The sequence below is a fragment of the Theropithecus gelada genome, chromosome 19 (assembly GCF_003255815.1).
Source record: "Theropithecus gelada isolate Dixy chromosome 19, Tgel_1.0, whole genome shotgun sequence".
In the NCBI taxonomy this organism is placed as follows: domain Eukaryota; kingdom Metazoa; phylum Chordata; class Mammalia; order Primates; family Cercopithecidae; genus Theropithecus; species Theropithecus gelada.
Window position 1 is genome coordinate 7,674,756 of NC_037687.1, and position 17,693 is coordinate 7,692,448.

Genomic DNA, 17,693 nt, shown 5'->3' on the forward strand with positions numbered 1-17,693 from the left:
AAAAAAAAAAAAAAAAAAAAAAAAAAAGAGTGTGAGCCTTCTGTCATGCCCAGGCAGGGTCACCAGAGGGCTCCTTGGTCTAGCGGTAATGCCAGCATCTGGGAAGACACCTGTTGCCAAGCGGACTATGGTCTAGCGGTAGCATCAGTGTCAAGGAAAAACACCCGCTACTTAGCAGACCAAGAAAGGGAGTCTCCCTCTCCCTGGGGGATTTTAGAGAAGACTCTACTCCTCCACCTCTTGTGGAAGGCCTGACATCAGTAAGGCCCGCCTGCAGTTATGCAGAGGCCTAACCATCTCCCTGTGATGCTGTGCTTCAGTGGTCACACTCCTAGTCTGCCTTCATGTTCCATCCTGTACACCTGGCTCTGCCTTTTAAATAGCAGTAGCAAATTAGTGAAAGTACTAAAAGTCTCTGATATGCGGAAATAATTACATAAGCCATCTCTCTCTCTCTCCTCTCTTTCTCTCTGCCTCGGCTGCCAGGCAGGGAAGGGCCCCCTATCCAGTGGACATGTGATCCACGTGACCTTACCTATCATTGGAGATGGCTCACCCTCCTTACCCTGTCCCTTTGTCTTGTATGCAATAAATATCAGCGCAGCCAGGCATTCGGGGCCACTACCGGTCTCTGCGTCTTGGTGGTAGTGGTCCCCCGGGCCCAGCTGTCTTTTCTTCTTTTTTTGTCTTGTGTCTTTGTTTCTACAATCTCTCATCTCCACACATGGGGAGAAAAACCCACTGACCTCGTGGGGCTGGACCCTACATATGGCGCCCAATGTGGGGCACTCCCTCACTGTGTGAAGTTGCACCCTGAGTGTGGGATTCAGCGGAGGATTTCGATGAGAGATTTCTGAAGATTGTGGTCAATAAACTTGGTGGTAAGCTTGAGCACTCAGAGTATTCTGGGGACACCATGGGACAGGCCATACTGAGTGCTCAGCTTATTTAAATTTTATAAAAACTCTTCTTAAAGAAGGAGGGGTTAAAGTTTCTACTGAAAAGTTAATTAAATTATTTGAGGTTATAGATCTTCTTTGCCCTTGGTTTCCTACTGAGGGAACTTTGGAACGTAAAGATTGGGACGAGATTGGCCAACAATTCAAAATTGCCCGTGAAGGGGGACATTTTGTTCCACCCACCGTTTGGTCAATCGGGACTTCGGTTCACTCTGTCTTAGACTCCTTACAGACTTAGGAGGACAAAATGGAGACCAATCCCTCTCCTCTCCTCTGATGAGGTTGAGGAAGTGCTCAGTTCTCTTTCCCCTGAGGATACTACACAAACTGAAACCATAATTTCACAGGCGGACTTCCAGTCTGACATGCCACCGCCGCCACCACCTATGCCAGAGGCTACCGCAACCCCGTTGCTGCTTTATGATGATCTTTTAACTGACCTGAATGAGCTTATTTCCCCCAACCAGCAAAACTCAGCTGAAACATATCAACAGCCATTGTGGCCAGACCCTCCTGCCTCTCCTCACCCTCTCAATGCTGCTGCTATGGAGACAGCGGATGAGATCAGGCAGCCTGAAAATGAGGCTATAAATTATATTTCCATGCAGCTCAGTACAGAGGCTCCGATATCTGAACAGTCCGTACAGGAGGCTTTCAATTCTTGGCCTGGTAACGAGACTTTCAACCCTATCCCTCCACAGCCTGGTTCCTTTCCTACTACTCAGACTCGGCTAGAGTCACAGGCTCCCTTGAAACCTGGTTATTTTCCTCCTAATCAGACTCAGCTAGAGTCACAGGTTCCCTTGAGGCCTGGCTCTTATCCTTCTACTCAGACTCAGTTACAGTCACAGGCTCCCTTGAAGCCTGGTCCACAGTTGTTGTGGCAGCCTGGCTTTCAGGCCCATAAAAGACCTGTTCAGCAGGTAATCTGGTCTCATCCTGGCTTTCAGCTTCTCAACTCTCCCTCTATTCAAAATTCTCACCTTTTTTCTGCTCCTGGTCTGGTCGCTACTACTGTTACCAACACTACGATTGCCACTCATAGGCAACAAGTTACATACATCCCTGAGAACAAGTACATACTCCACTTATGAGGGCTATAGCTCAGGCAAGGGAATACGGGGATCCCAAAGCCTGGCAATTTCCTGTAATTTTACAACCTCCAGTACCTGCCACCTCAGCAGCACAAAATCACCGACAGCCCATTGTCGATCCTGCTCAACAGGCGGCTGCCCCTGCAACTCTTCAAGATCAAAAGGCTGATAATCAAGCCCCTCAGCCCGACAATCAGGCTGCTCAGGGAAATAATCAGGCTCCACAATTGCCTGCCGCTGGGACACACCCAGTACCTGGCATTCCAGCTGTTCGGGCGGTAGTTCAACCTGACCCCATACATCCAGGTCAGGTTCAGATACGCCCTGCTACTTGGGAAAGTTTTTGTTTTAAATTCCTCAAAGATTTCAAGGAATCAGTAAAACAATATGGCACCAACTATCCTTTTGTCTGTTCCACATAAAAAGCCCTGACAAAGGATAAACGTTTGGTGCCTTGCCCTATGACTGGGAAATTTTAGCAAAGTCAGTCTTGTCTAAATCTCAATATTTACAATTCAGGACTTGGTGGGCTGATGCTGTCCAGGAACGCATTCGTCTTAATCAGGGCTTCAATCCTCCTGTTAATGTTACGGCTGACCAATTACTGGGAATGGGTCAGTGGGCTGCAATTCAATACCAAACTATACCAAATGATGAGGTTATCAAACAACTGCGAAAATGTTGCTTAGATACTTGGGACAAGATTCAAGATGATAGTAAAGTATGCCCATCTTTCACGGCTGTCAGACAGGGACAACACGAACCCTACCCAGACTTTATTGCTCGTCTCTAAGACACGGCAGAAAAGGCTATCCCTGATAGCCACGGCCAACGACTTATTGTGGAACTCACGGCTTATGAACAAGTAAATCCAGATTGTCAGGCGGCTATTTGCCCTGTCAAAGGCAAAATTCCACCGGGTGGTGATATGCTCACCTCCTACATTAAAGCCTGTGAAGGGGTGGGAGGAACTCTGCATACAGCAATGATTATGGCACAAGCTATGGCCTCTGTTCGAATGCCTGGGCAATTCTCTGGCCAATGCTTTATATGCGGCCAGAAACGACATATAAAAAGAGATTGCCCCCAGTGTACAGGTCGCCATTCTATACTACTACTACAACAACAGCAACTGAAAGGAATGAAACACATCCCCCATATATCTCCCAACTTCCTGAGCCCAGCACAAACACATTCCTCCATATTTCTTTCAAACTTCAGAAAAACACCACCTGGGAAATCTCCAATAAGGACGCAGCGGGAACCAATAAAAAATGTTAAATGTATAATATTAACCAATTGTAATGCTGTAACTGACAGAATTACCTTGTTCCCCTGTAACTTTACATATCCTGTTTACATCGGGCTATAAAAAGCAAGCACTTGCATTGTTCGGGGCCCTCTTGTATGCTGTGGAGTGGAGGGACCAAGTTTGAACTTGTAGTAAAGATCCTTGCCGCTTGGCTTTGACTCTGGACTCTGGTGGTCTTCTTTGGGGAACAAACGGTCTGGGCATAACACAACAACAACAAATTTTTCAGCAACCAAAAGCCCCACCTTCTACTTTATGTCCAAGATGCCGAAAGGGATTTCACTGGGCTGCTCACTGCCATTCAAGATTTGATATTGATGGTAATCCTTCATGGCCTTTTAAGAATCAGGGAAACGCGATGAGGGGCCGACCCTAGGCCCCTCTAAACAATGTGGCATTCCCCAACTCCCAGACCCCCACGTCTGGCGAGACGGGAGCTTTCGCAGTCCAATCCATTCAACCTTCACCCCAATTCCCACTTCAGCAATTTGTGCCACAGGATCTAACGGCTCAGCCATCCTGTACACCTGGCTCTGCCTTTTAAACAGCAGTAGCAAATTAGTGAAAGTACTAAAAGTCTCTGATACGCAGAAATAATGGCGTAAACCGTTTCTCTCTCTCTCCTCTCTTTCTCTCTGCCTCAGCTGCTGCCAGGCGGGGAAGGGCCCCCTTTCCAGTGGACACGTGACCTTACCTATCATTGGAGATGGCTCACACTCCTTACCCTGCCCCTTTGTCTTGTATCCAATTAATATCAGCGCAGCCTGGCATTCGGGGCCGCTACCGGTCTCCGCGTCTTGGTGGTAGAGGTCCCCCGGGCCCAGCTGTCTTTTCCTTTATCTTTTTGTCTTGTGTCTTTATTCCTACAGTCTCTCATCTCCACACATGGGGAGAAAAACCCACCGAACGGCTGGGCGTGGTGGCTCAAGCCTGTAATCCCAGCACTTTGGGAGGCCGAGACGGGCGGATCACGAGGTCAGGAGATAGAGACCATCCTGGCTAACACGGTGAAACCCCGTCTCTACTAAAAATACAAAAAACTAGCCGGGCGAGGTGGTGGGCGCCTGTAGTTCCAGCTACTCGGGAGGCTGAGGCAGGAGAATGGCGTAAACCCGGGAGGCGGAGCTTGCAGTGAGCTGAGATCCGGCCACTGCACTCCAGCCCCAGCGGCAGAGCGAGACTCTGTCTCAAAAAAAAAAAAAAAAAAAAAAAAAAAGAAAAACCCACCGAACTTGTGGGGCTGGACCCTACACACCCAGGAATGATTGCCATAATAATTATTATCTAATCCATTAGATATAGTAAAAATAAACTTATTACTAATTATTATCATTAACGATTCTGATTACTGGGCGAGAACAGTGGTGATCTCGTGTATTTATGTGCATTACAGGGTAAGAGTTCTCCTTCCTGTGGTGTGCAGGAGATTCTAGAATAGTAACTCATTGAAATAGTGAGAAGAAAATATTTGTGGTCTTGAACCTGTTCCACTTAAAAATACATGAGGGAGGCCAGGTGCGGTAGCTCACGCCTGTAATCCCAGCACTTTGGGAGGCCGAGTGGGGGGCGGTGGATCACCTGAGGTCAGGAGTTCGAGACCAGCCTGGCCAACATGGTGAAACCTCATCACTACTAAAAATAAATTAGCCGGGCATGGTGGCGCACGCCTGTAATCCCACCTACTCGGGAGGCTGAGGCAGGAGAATCACTTGAACCCCGCGGGGGTGAAGGTTGTAGTGGGCCGAGATCACACCACTGCACTCCAGCCTGGGGGATACAGCAAGACTGCATCTCAAAATAAGTAAATTAATTAATTAACTAATAAAAATACATGAGAGGACCGGTGCAGTGGCTCATGCTGGTAATATCAGCACTCAGGGAGGCTGAGGTGAAAGGATCATTTAAAGCTGGGAGTTTGAGGCCAGCCTGGGCAATATAGCAAGACCCCTGCCTCTACAAAAAATGTAGCTGCACCTGGTGGTGCACACCCAGCTGCTCGTGAGGCTGAGGCAGGAGGATCACTTGAGTCTGGGAGGTGGAGGCTGCAATGAGGTGTGATTGCACCACTGCACTCCAGCCTGGGTGACAGAGCAAGACCTCATCTCCAAAAAGACACAAAGAACAAAAACATGAGGTCCAGGGAAATTAAAGCTGCAGGCTGGGCCAGCAGCAGTGGTGGTGGGATGGTGAAGCCAGTGGTCCTGACAGAGAAATCAGGGACAAAGGAAGCAGTGCTGGAGACCTGCAGAGGAGGGTCCTGGCCCCAGACAGGAAAAGGAGGTGATGTAAGTCAATGAGGCAAGGAAATCTCGTGGAAATGAGTAAGGTACCAAAGAGAGGCCACCCAGAGGGAGACCCAGACATTGAGGGGAGCTTCCCTTTTTCTTTTCTGTAAAGTTGCTCAAAAACCTTAAAACACAGTTGACCAACAGCTGCTGCCAAGAACATTGTGAAAAGGTTTCTGGGTAAGGAAATGGCCCTGAGAATGGGAAGGTTCCGCTCTGGTGTGATCAGAGATGAGGTCTCCAGGGCTGGATAACAAAGTCTTGGCATATGGAGGCTCCATTTTGGGTGTCCTTCATTTCCTTCTTTTTTTTCTTCTTCTTCTTTTTTTTTTTCTTTTGAGATGGAGTCTTGCTCTGTTGCCTAGGTTGGAGTGCAGTGGCGCGACCTCAGCTCACTGCAAGCTCCGCCTCCCGGGTTCATGCCATTCTCCTGCCTCACCCTCCCGAGTAGCTGGGATTACAGGCGTGCACCACCACACCCAGCTAATTTACAGGTGCCCGCCACCACGCCTGGCAAATGTTTTGTATCTTTAGTAGAGACGGGGTTTCACCATGTTAGTCAGGATGGTCTCGATCTCCTGACCTCATGATCCGCCTGCCTTGGCCTCCCAAAGTGCTGGGATTACAGGCACGAGTCACCGCACCAGGCCTTTCCTTTTTTTTTTTTTAGGCAGAGTCTCGCCCTGTTGCCCAGGTTGGAGTGCAGTGGCACAATCTCAGCTCACTGCAACCTCTGCCTTCCAAGTTCAAGTGATTCTCCTGCCTCAGCCTCCCAAGCAGCTGGCATTACAGGCGTGCACCACCACACCCAGCTCATTTTTGTATTTGTAGCAGAGACAGGCTTTTGCCATGTTGCCTAGGCGAATCTCGAACTCCTAATCAAGTAGTCCACCCACCGTCAGCCTCCTTCATCCCCGTCTGAGATGACTCAGTTTCTGTCTCTGTTGGCAGCTGGGAAAGTTCTGAAAAGAGAATGAAGAGCAGGCCAGGTGTGGTGGCTCACAACTCTAATCCCAGCACTTTGGGAGGCCGAGGTGGGCGGATCACCTGAGCTCAGGAGACCAGCCTGACCAAAGACGTGAAACTTCACCTCTACTAAAAATACAAAAATTAGCTGGGAATGGTGGCAGATGTCTGTAATCCCAGCTACTCAGGAGGCTGAGCTAGGAGAATCACTTGAGCCTGCGAGGCAGAGGTTGCGGTGAGCTGAGATTGTCCCACTGCCCTGCAGCCTGAGTGACAGAGTGAGACTCTGTCTCAAAAAAAAAAAAAAAAAAAAAAAAAGACAAAAAGTAAAGACAATGGCATTAGACAAATTCTGGCTCTGAAATCTAGACTACCTAGGTGACTTCTTTTTTTTTCATAGAGATGGGGTCTTGCTATATTGCCCAGGCTGTTTTTGAATTTCTGGCCTCAAGCAATCCTCCTGCCTCAGTTTCCTAAAGTGCTGGAATTATAGGTGTGAGCCACCAATGCGCCCCACTTTTTTTTTTTTTTTTTTTTTGAGACAGAGTCTTACTCTGTCACTCAGGCTGGAGTGCAGTGGCGCAATCTCAGCTCACTGCAACCTCCACCTCCCAGATTCAAGCAATTCTCCCACCTCAGCCTCTTGAGTAGCTGGGATTACAGGTGCCCACCATCATGCCCAGCTAAGTTTTGTATTTTTAGTAGAGACGGGGGTTCACCATGTTGGCCAAGTTGGTCTCGAACTCCTGACGTCAGGTGATCCGCCCGCGTTGGCCTCCCAAAGTGCTGGGATTACAGACATGAGCCACCGTGCCCTGCCTTTTTTTTTTTTTTTTTTTTGAGAGTCTCTGTCTGTCACTTAGGCTGGAGTGCAGTGGTGCAATCATAGCTCACTACAGCCACAAACTCCCAGGCTGAAGCAATAGATCCTCCCCCTTCAGCCTCCTAAGTAGTGGCTGGGATTATATGGGCATGCCACCACACCCAGCTAATTTTTTAAAAAGTTTTTATAAAGACGGGGATTTTTCTGTGTTGCCCAGGCTGAACTCGAACTCTTGAGCTCAGTGGGTCCTCCCACCTTGACCTCCCAAGGAGCTGGAATTATAAGCATGAGCCACTGTGCCGGGCCCTGGTGACCTTTTGTCCATGGCCCCGCCTTCCCTAGCGTGGGGTTTCCCCTCTAATGTTGCGTAGGGCTGTTGCGATCACAGGGGGAGGTGGAGCGTGAGTACTCCTGGGGTACGTGCTGGAGGTTGGGGGTTTGTGGAGGTGGGTGGCTCAATTTTATTCCAGGAAACCGTGGCCAGATGGCCCGACAGCACCTTCCTTTTCATCTGGAGTTCCTCAATTAGTGGGGGTGTGAGTTGTTTCATAAGCCACTCCCCCTTATGTCTTGCAGGAAAGTAGTAATGCAAAGAAACTTTTATTTTTTCCACATCTATATTCTTTGTAACCTTTTAAACTAAGATACTTGGCCTGGCGTCTGTAATCCCAGCATTTTGGGAGGCTGAGGCAGGCAGATCACTTGAGCTCAGGAGTTCGAGACTGGCCTGGCCAACAGGGTGAAACCCCGTCCCTACTAAAAATACAAAAATTAGCTGGGCACGGTGGCGCGCACCTGTAATCCCAGCTACTTGGGAGGCTGAGGCAGGAGAATCGCTTGAACGCGGGAGGTGGAGGTTGCAGTGAGCCAGAGGAAGAAAAAACTGAGGGTGTTTAGCCCTGGAAATCTCTTTTGATGTTCACTGCCTCAAGGTTCTTGCTATCTCTTGCTCCAAGTCACAGCCTGGCCCCAGGAGGTCAGGCCAGAGCCCCCAGCCTGTCCTCTGCCAAGCGGTGGTCCTGGCAGCCGCCTAGACTCCCACTCCAAAGCTGGATCATTTGTAGATGGGAAGTGTTTGCATACACGGGGCCAGGGAGTGCTTTCCAGCTCTTTGGTAAAGAGGCCTGACAGCTGCCAAGGCTTTTACTTTTATTTGCCATCCTTCACCCAGGAGGGGAAGCAAGTGTGGTTGTTCTCTGATTTGGCAGAGCCACCTGTCATTGCAAATTGTCACCAGGGCAACAAGTTACCATCTTTTTAAGGCAACCAATGAGAAGCATGGATTTCCTCTGGAGGTCGTTTTCACAGAACGGCAACAGTTTCTAGGCGTCCGAGTGATACAAGAATTCTTTGTTCAAATAAGGCTTTGAGGACAGATGTATAGTGACAGAGAGGAGAACAAGCTGGTAGCAGTTACGGATTTTCACAAGGAAAACTGGTTGTGGGGCGGGGCAGAAAAATCCTCTCTGTGACTTCAGGGAACAAAGAGGTCATTTCCTTTGTATTTATTTATTTATTTTTTTTTTAGTAGAGATGGGGTTTCACCGTGTTAGCCAGGATGGTCTTGATCTCCTGACCTCGTGATCCGCCCGTCTCGGCCTCCCAAAGTGCCAGGATTACAGGCTTGAGCCACCGCGCCCGGCCGAAAAGAGGTCATTTCCTTTGGGTCTTTAGGAAACCCCTTTTTTCCAACTATGATTTATTTTATTATTATTTTTTGAGATGGAGTTTCGCTCTTGTGGCCCAGGCTGGAGTGCAATGGTACGATCTTGGCTCACTGCAACCTCTGCCTCCTGGGTTCAAGCGATTCTACTGTCTCAGCTCCCGATTAGCTGGGATGACAGGCATCCGCCACAATGTCCGGCTAATTTTTGTATATTTAATTGAGACGGGGTTTCACCATGTTGGCCAGGCTGGTCTGGAACTCCTGACCTCAGATGAACCTCCCCCCTTGGCCTCCCAAAGTGCTGGGTTACAGGCGTGAGCCACCACGCCCAGCCTAACTATAATTTACATTACAAGTATTTGGCCCGGCATTAGTGGTAATTAGCCTGTAATCTCTGCACTTTGGGAGGTCAAAAACCAAGGATCCTGGCAACCTATGAGACCCTGTCTCTACAAAGAAGAATCAAGTTTTTGAATTAACTGGGGGTGGCGGTGGGCGCCTGTAGTCCCAGCTACTCAGGAGGCTGAGGCAGGAGGATCGCTTGAGCCCAGGAGCTGGAGGATGCAGCGAGCTCTGATGGCACCACTGCACTCCAGCGTGGGAGATGGAGACAGAGTGAGACGGCATCTCTAAAAAATAATAAGAAATAAATAAGTACGTATTTGGTGGTGGTGGTTACAAGACTGTGTGCAGAATGTTAGTGCATATAAATGCCACCTCAATCAAGCCTGATTTTTAGAAAACAATTCTTGGGAAAAGCAAAATGTACAGCAGGCACACAGACACATTTGTCAAAATGCATCGAACTCAGTAACAGCAGGCCAAAGACTGCCGGTTCTCACTTATAAGTGGGATCTAAACTTCAGGTACTCATGGACATAAAGGCAGCAATAATGGACACTGGGGATTACCAGGGAGGAGTGAGAAAAAGGGGCATGAGGGTTGAAAAACTAACTGTTGAGTACTGTGCTCACCATCTCGGTGACAGCATCATTCATACCACAAACCTCAGCATCATGCAATATACTCAGGTAGGAAACTGGCACAGGTATCCCTGAATCTAAAATAAAAGTTGATAAAGAGGGTCCCGGGAGCAGCGGCTCTCACTTGTAATCCCAGCACTTTGGGAGGCCAAGGTGGGCAGATCGCTTTGAGGCCAGGAGTTTGAGATCAGCCTGGGCAACACGGTGAAACCCTGTCTCTACTAAAAATACAAAAATTAGCTGGGTGTGGTGGCGGGCGCCTGTAATCCCAGCTACTTGGGAGGCTGAGGCATGAGAATCACTTGAACTCGGGAGGTGGAGGTTGCAGTGAGCCGAGATCACACCTCTGCACTCCAGCCTGGGCAACAGAGAGAGATTCTGTCTTGAAAAATAAAAACAAGGCCGGGCGCGGTGGCTCACGCCTGTAATCCCCGCACTTTGGGAGGCCGAGGCGGGTGGATCACAAGGTCAGGAGATCGAGACCATGGTGAAACCCCGTCTCTACTAAAATAGAAAAAATTAGCCGGGCGCAGCAGCGGGCGCCTGTAGTCCCAGCTACTCGGGAGGCTGAGGCAGGAGAATGGCATGAACCTGGGAGGCGGAGCTTGCAGTGAGCCGAGATTGCGCCACTGCACTCCAGCCTGGGCAACAGAGCAAGACTCCGTCTCAAAAAAAAAAATAAAAATAAAAATAAAAATAAAAATAATAATAATAAAAAATAAAAGTTGATAAAGAGGGCTGGGCATGGTGGCTCATGCCTGTAATTCCAGCACTTTGGGAGGCCGAGGCAGGCGGATCACTTGAGGCCAGGAACTTGAGACTAACCTGGGCAACATGATGAAACCCCATCTCTACGAAAAATACAAAAATTAGTTGGGCGTGGTGGTGTGTGCCTGTGGTTCCAGCACTTTGGGAGGCCGAAGTGGGTAGATTACTTGGGATGGAGAGTTCGAGACCAGCCTGGTCAACATGGCGAAAACCTGTCTCTACTAAAAATACAAAAATTAGCTGGGTGTAGTGGCGCATGCCTGTGGTCCCAGAGACTCAGGAGGATGAGGCAGGAGAATCGCTTGAACCCGGGAGGTGAAGGTTGCAGTGAACCGAGATTGTGTCACTTCACGCCAGCCTGGGCAACAGAGTGAGACCCTGTCTCAAAAAAAATTTTTTTTAAGTTGAAAAAGAAAAACAATGCATCAACCCAAACACATAAGATAGGCACATTCTACTGTATGTAAATTACACATCAACAAAATGGATTTTTCAAAAATCACTGTTGCTGGGATTGTATTAGATAGCATTAGGTACAAAATTGAGGTCAGTAGAGCTCAGTTTTACTGGTAGAAATCAGAGGAAGTTAAAGGATTTTATGTTTTAGAGGAGAATTAAGGGACATATTGCCTTTTCCTGCTACAGAACCAAGAATTTTCAAACTGGGTTCCTAGGGAACCCCAGGGGTTCCACGTCTAGCCTGCTTTCTGCTTTCTCCTCAATCTGTAATCACAGCTGCCCACTTCTTTTGTGTCCCTCAAAAGGTTTTACCCAAAGAGTTCTGAGACCAAAGGATTTGAAAATCAGAGCTCTCAAAAAATGATTTTTCTTTTTCTTTTTTTTTGAGACGGGATCTTGCTTTGTTGTCCAGGCTGGAGTGCAGTGATGCTTACTGCAGTCTCAGCCCTTCTGGGCTCAAGTGATCCTCACACCCCAGCCTCCTCAGTAGCTGGGACTACCAGCATGGACCACCACACCCAGCTAATTTTTTTCCTCAATATTTATTTATTTATTTATTTAGACTGAGGCTCACTCTGTCACCCAGGCTGGAGTGCAGTGTTACAATCTCAGCTCACTGAAACCTCCACCTCCCGGGTTCACGCCATTCTCCTGCCTCAGCCTCCTGAGGAGCTAGGACTACAGGCACCCACCGCCACGCCCGGCTAATTTTTTTTGTATTTTTTTATTTCTTTTTTTTTTGAGACGAAGTCTCGCTCTGTCGCCCAGGCTGGAGTGCAGTGGCCGGATCTCAGCTCACTGCAAGCTCCGCCTCCCGGGTTCACGGCATTCTCCTGCCTCAGCCTCCCGAGTAGCTGGGACTACAGGCGCCCGCCACCTCGCCCGGCTAGTTTTTTGTATTTTTAGTAGAGACGAGGTTTCACCGTGTTAGCCAGGATGGTCTCGATCTCCTGACTTCGTGATCCGCCCGTCTCGGCCTCCCAAAGTGCTGGGATTACAGGCTTGAGCCACCGCGCCCGGCCTGTATTTTTTTTTTAGTAGAGATGGGGTTTCACTGTGTTGGCCAGGCCGGTCTTGAACTTCTGACCTCAGGTGATCTGCCCACTTTGGCCTCCCAAACTGCTGGGATTACAGGCATGAACCACTGAGCCTGGCTTTTCCCCTTTTATCTTTGTAGAGATGGGGTCTTGTTATGTTGTCCAGGCTGGTCTCGAGCTGCTGGCCTCAAGCGATCCTCCTGTCTCAGCCTCCCAAAGCACAAGGATGACAGGTGTGAGCCACTGCACCTGGCAATAACATGGTTTCTGTCTCTTTCCAAGCTACCCTTTGTCCAGGGTGTGTCAAAGAGTAGCTCAAGAAGAGATAGAAGTCATGTCTTCAAGGAGGCAGGATGAGCTGGGACTTGAGCATGCGGAAATATCGGGACAAAAATGGACTTGAAAGTTCCTGCTAGGACCAGAAGAGACAGGCAGCCTGTGGAATTCACTTTTCCCCCCCAGATTCCCCGTCCCACAAATTTGCTTTCAGTTCCTCTAAATGCACACACTCCATTCTGCCTCGGGGCCTTGGAACACACAGTCCTCTCCCTCCACCAGAAGGCCCTCCCTAACTGCCTCTCCTGTTTAACCCTTGTGCATCCTCCACCCTCCCCTCAGACATCTTTTCCTCCCCCCAAAATACCTTCTGGATTCCCCTATGCGGGGCTGATTGTTAGGTCAGAGGTTCTCATGGAAATGGGTTCCTCTCCTTGGGAGATGGAGTGGTCCTTGAGGCTGATGGCTGATTGAGCATTCTATTGGTGTTTGTTCTTGTTTTTTTGTTTTTTGTTTTTTTTTAGAGATGAGGTCTTGCTCTGTTGTCCAGGCTGGAATGCAGTGGTGCAATCATAGCTCACTGCAGCCTCCAACTCCTGGACTCAAGCGGTCCTTCTGCCTCAGCCTCCTGAGTAGCTGGTACTACAGAAAGGCACCACCATGCCTGCCTAATGTTTTCTTATGTTTTGTACAGAAGGGGGTCTCACTGTGTTGGCCAGGCTGGTCTTGAATTCCTGGGCTCAACCAATCCACCCACCTTGGTCTTCTAAAGCACTGAGATTACAGGTGTGAGCCACAGCGCCTGGACTTTTTTTTTTTTTTTTTTTGAGATGGAGTTTTGCTTTTGTTGCCCAGGCTGGAAAGCAATGGCGTGACCTTGGCTCACCACAATCTCCGCCTCCCGGGTTCAAGCAATTCTCCTGCCTCAGCGTCCCGAGTAATTGGGATTACAGCTACCCACCTGGTGCACCACCACGCCTGGCTGATTTTGTATTTTTAGTAGAGAAGGGGGTCTCTCCATGTTGGTCAGGCTGGTCTTGAACTCCCGACCTCAGGTGATCCGCCTGCCTCAGCCTCCCAAAGGGCTGGGATTACAAGGTGTGAGCCACCGTGCCCGGCCTAGCACCCGGCCTTTTTTTTTTTTTTTTTTTTTTGAGACAGAGTCTCGCTCTGTCACCCAGGCTGGAGTGCAGTGGCCGGATCTCAGCTCACTGTAAGCTCCACCTCCCGGGTTCACGCCATTCTCCTGCCTCAGCCTCCCGAGTAGCTGGGACTACAGGCGCCTGCCACCTCGCCCGGCTAAGTTTTTGTATTTTTAGTAGAGACGGGGTTTCACTGTGTTAGCCAGGATGGTCTCGATCTCCTGACCTCGTGATCCGCCCGTCTCGGCCTCCCAAAGTGCTGGGATTACAGGCTTGAGCCACCGCACCCGGCCAACACCCGGCCTTTTTATTGCTGTTCTGTTGGTATCTGCCTTCCCCTGACTGTCAAGGCCCAACTCATCCCAGGGAAGGGCAGCATCCCTCTGCTTCCTACTGTATGCACGGTGTTTAACACAGTATGTGGAACATAGTAGTTGCTCAATAAATATTGCCTGCACTTTGAACCTGTGTGCACCCTTGTATTTATACAGGGATTTAATATACATGCATCATGTTGACTGATATATAAATACATAGAGAAAATTGTGCAAATGAGAGTTATAGCTCAAAATGTTTACAGAACTCCCCCCTCACCAGGGGCCCTCCTGGTACTCTTTTATCACCACTGTCTCTGATTCCCCAGACACTTCCACCCTCATTTCCAACAGCATAAGTTAGTTTTGTTTGTATTTCATTTATTATTATTGTTATTGTTATTATTATTATTTTGAGACGGAGTCTCGCTCTGTCACCCAGGCTGGAGTGCAGTGGCGCGATCTCGGCTCACGGCAAGCTCTGCCTCCCGGGTTCACGCCATTCTCCTGCCTCAGCCTCCTGAGGAGCTGGGACTACAGGCACCCACCGCCACGCCCAGCTAATTTATTTTGTATTTTTTTTTTTAGTAGAGACAGGGTTTCACGGTGTTAGCCAGGATGGTCCCGATCTCCTTACCTCGTGATCCGCCCATCTAGGCCTCCCAAAGTGCTGGGATTACAGGCATGAGCCACCGCGCCCGGCCCAGATTTTGTCTTTAAAAGAAAAACAAAACAAAAAACAACTTTTTTTCCCTATGGTTTAAAAATGTGAAAATTGGCAGTGCCTCAAAAAGTTAAACATAGAATTACCATATGATCAGGCAGTGCTACTCCTGGGCATATGCCCAGAAGAATTGAAAGCAGGAACTGCAAACAGATATTTGCACATCTATGTTCATAGCAGCATTATTCACAATAGCCAAAAGGCAGAAGCAGGCCAGGCACACTGGCTCATACCTGTAATCCCAGGACTTTGGGAGGCCGAGGTGGGCAGATCACCTGAGGTCAGGAGTTTGAGACCAGCCTGGCCAACATGGCGAAACCCCATCTCTACTGAAAAAAAAAAAAAATTACCCAGGTGTGGTGGTGGGCGCCTGGAATCCTGGCTACTCGGGAGGCTGAGGCAGGAGAATCGCTTGAACCTGGGAGTCGGAGGTTGCAGTGAGCCGAGATCGTGCCACTTGTACTCCAGCCTGGGTGATGAGAGCACAACTCCATCTGCAAAAAACAAAAAACAAAACAAAACCCCAAAACCTTTTCGATCCGCTGTCTGCAGCGGAGCCGCCACCAAAATGCAGATTTTTCCTGAAAACCCTTACAGGGAAGACCATCACCCTCGAGGCTGAACCCTCGGATACGGTAGAAGATGGAAGGGCCAAGATCCGGGATAAGGAAGGAATTCCTCCTAATCAGCAAAGACTGATCTTTACTGGTAAACAACTGGAAGATGGATGTACTTTGTCTGACTACAACATTCAAAAGGAGTCTCCTCTTGTGTTGAGAATTCGTGGTGGTGCTAAGGAAAGGAAGAAGAAGTCTTTTTTTTTTTTTTTTTTTTTTTTATGGAGTCTCGCTCTGTAGCTCAGGCTGGAGTGTAGTGGTGCCATCTTGGCTCACTGCAACCTCTGCCTCCCAGGTCCCGGTTCAAGCAATTCTCCTGCCTCAGCCTCCCGAGTAGCTGGGATTACAGGCACGCGCCACCATGCCCAGCTAATTTTTTGTATTTTTAGTAAAGACGGGGTTTCACCATGTTGGCCAGGCTGGTCTCGAACTCCTGACCTCGTGATCCACCTGCCTCGGCCTCCCAAAGAGCTGGGATTACAGGCATGAGCCACTGCGGCCGGCCAGAAGAAGAAGTCTTACATGCAAGAAGAATAAGCACAAGAGAAAGAAGGTGAAGCTGGCTGTCCTGAAATATTATAAGGTGGATGAGAATGGCAAAATTAGTCGCCTTTGTCCAGGGTGCCCTTTGTCCAGGGTGCCCTTCTGATGAATGTGGTGCTGGAGTGTTTATGGCAAGCCACTTTGACAGACATGATTATGGCAAATGTTGTCTGACTTACTGCTTCAACAAACCAGAACACAAGTAACTGTATGAATTAACAAAAGATATGAACAAAAACAAACAAAAAACGAAACAAAAGCCGAAAAGCAACCCGTGTCCATCGATGGGTGAATGGATAAACACAACGTGGTTCATCCACAGAAGGGAATATGATGCAGCCATGAAAAGGAAAACAGTTCTGACTCAGGCTACAGCATGGATGAACCTTGGGGATATTATGCTCAGTGAAATAAGCAGATACAAAAGGACAAACACTATGTGATTCCAGTCCTAGGAGGTCCCTAGAGTCGTCAGATCCATAGAGACAGAAAGTAGGACGGAGGGAGCCAGGGGCTGGGGAAGGGGATAGGGAGTGAGTGTTTCATGGGGATGGAGTTTCAATTTGGAAAGAGGAGAAAGTTCTGGAGATGGATGGCGGTGGTGGCTACCCAACAACACAAATGTGCTTATTGCCACAGAATTGTGCACTGAAAAATGGTTAAAATAGGCCGGGCATGGTGGCTCACACTTGTAATCCTGGCACTTTGGGAGGCTGAGGTGGGCAGATCACTTGAGGTCGGGAGTTTGAGACCAGCCTGGCCAACATGGTGAAATCCCATCTCTACTAAAAATACAAAAAATTAGCTGGGCGTGGTGGTGCACGCCTGTAATTCCAGCTACTTGGGAGGCTGAGGCAGGAGAATTGTTTGAACCCGGGAGGTGGAGGTTGCAGTGAGCCAAGATCAAGCCACTGTACTCCAGCCTGGACAACAGAGTGAGACTCTGAAACAAAGAAACAAACAAAAGCAATGGTTAAAATGGAACAAGATGGTGCATACCTGTAGCCTTAGCTACGGGGGAGTCCAAGGTGGGAGGATTACTTGAAGCCAGGAGTCTGAGACTAGCTTGGGCAACAAAGCAAGACCCTGTTTCAAAAATAAAAAAAGGCCGGGCATGGCGGCTCAAGCCTATAACCCTAGCACTTTGGGAGGCTGAGGCAGACGGATCACAAGGTCAGGAGATCGAGACCATCCTGGCTAACACGGTGAAACCCCATCTCTACTAAAAAAAAAAAAATACAAAAAATTAGCTGGGCGTGGTGGTGGGCGCCTGTAGTCTCAGCTACTTGGGAGGCTGAGGCAGGAGAATAGCATGAACCCGGGAGGCAGAGCTTGCAGTGAGCCGATATCGCACCACTGCACTCCAGCCTGGGCGACAGAGCAAGACTCCGACTCAAAAAAAAAAAAAAGTTATAACGATAAATTGTATGTTATGTGTATTTTACCACAAAAAAATCCCATTGTATTGGAGACAGAGAACAAACAAAAATGTAATAACCGTTCCTAGCTCATGGGTGGTTCAAGAAGAAACATGAGCTGGACCTGGGCCCATGGGCAATGGCTTTCCAACTTCTGTTGTAGGTGATGCCATTGATGGAATAAAACATGATTTTTTTTTTTTTTTTTTTTTTTTTTTTTGAGATGGAGTCTCGCTCTGTCACCCAGGCTGGAGTGCAGTGGCGCAATCTTGGCTCACTGCAAGCTCTGCCTCCCGGGTTCACGCCA

At 48.7% G+C, this 17,693-nt stretch overlaps 1 pseudogene; it reads left to right on the forward strand.

The window, feature by feature from the left end:
* Window positions 1-16,174, forward strand: part of LOC112612865 — a 19,061-nt pseudogene extending 2,887 nt beyond the window's left edge.
* Window positions 16,175-17,693: the final 1,519 nt, after the last annotated feature.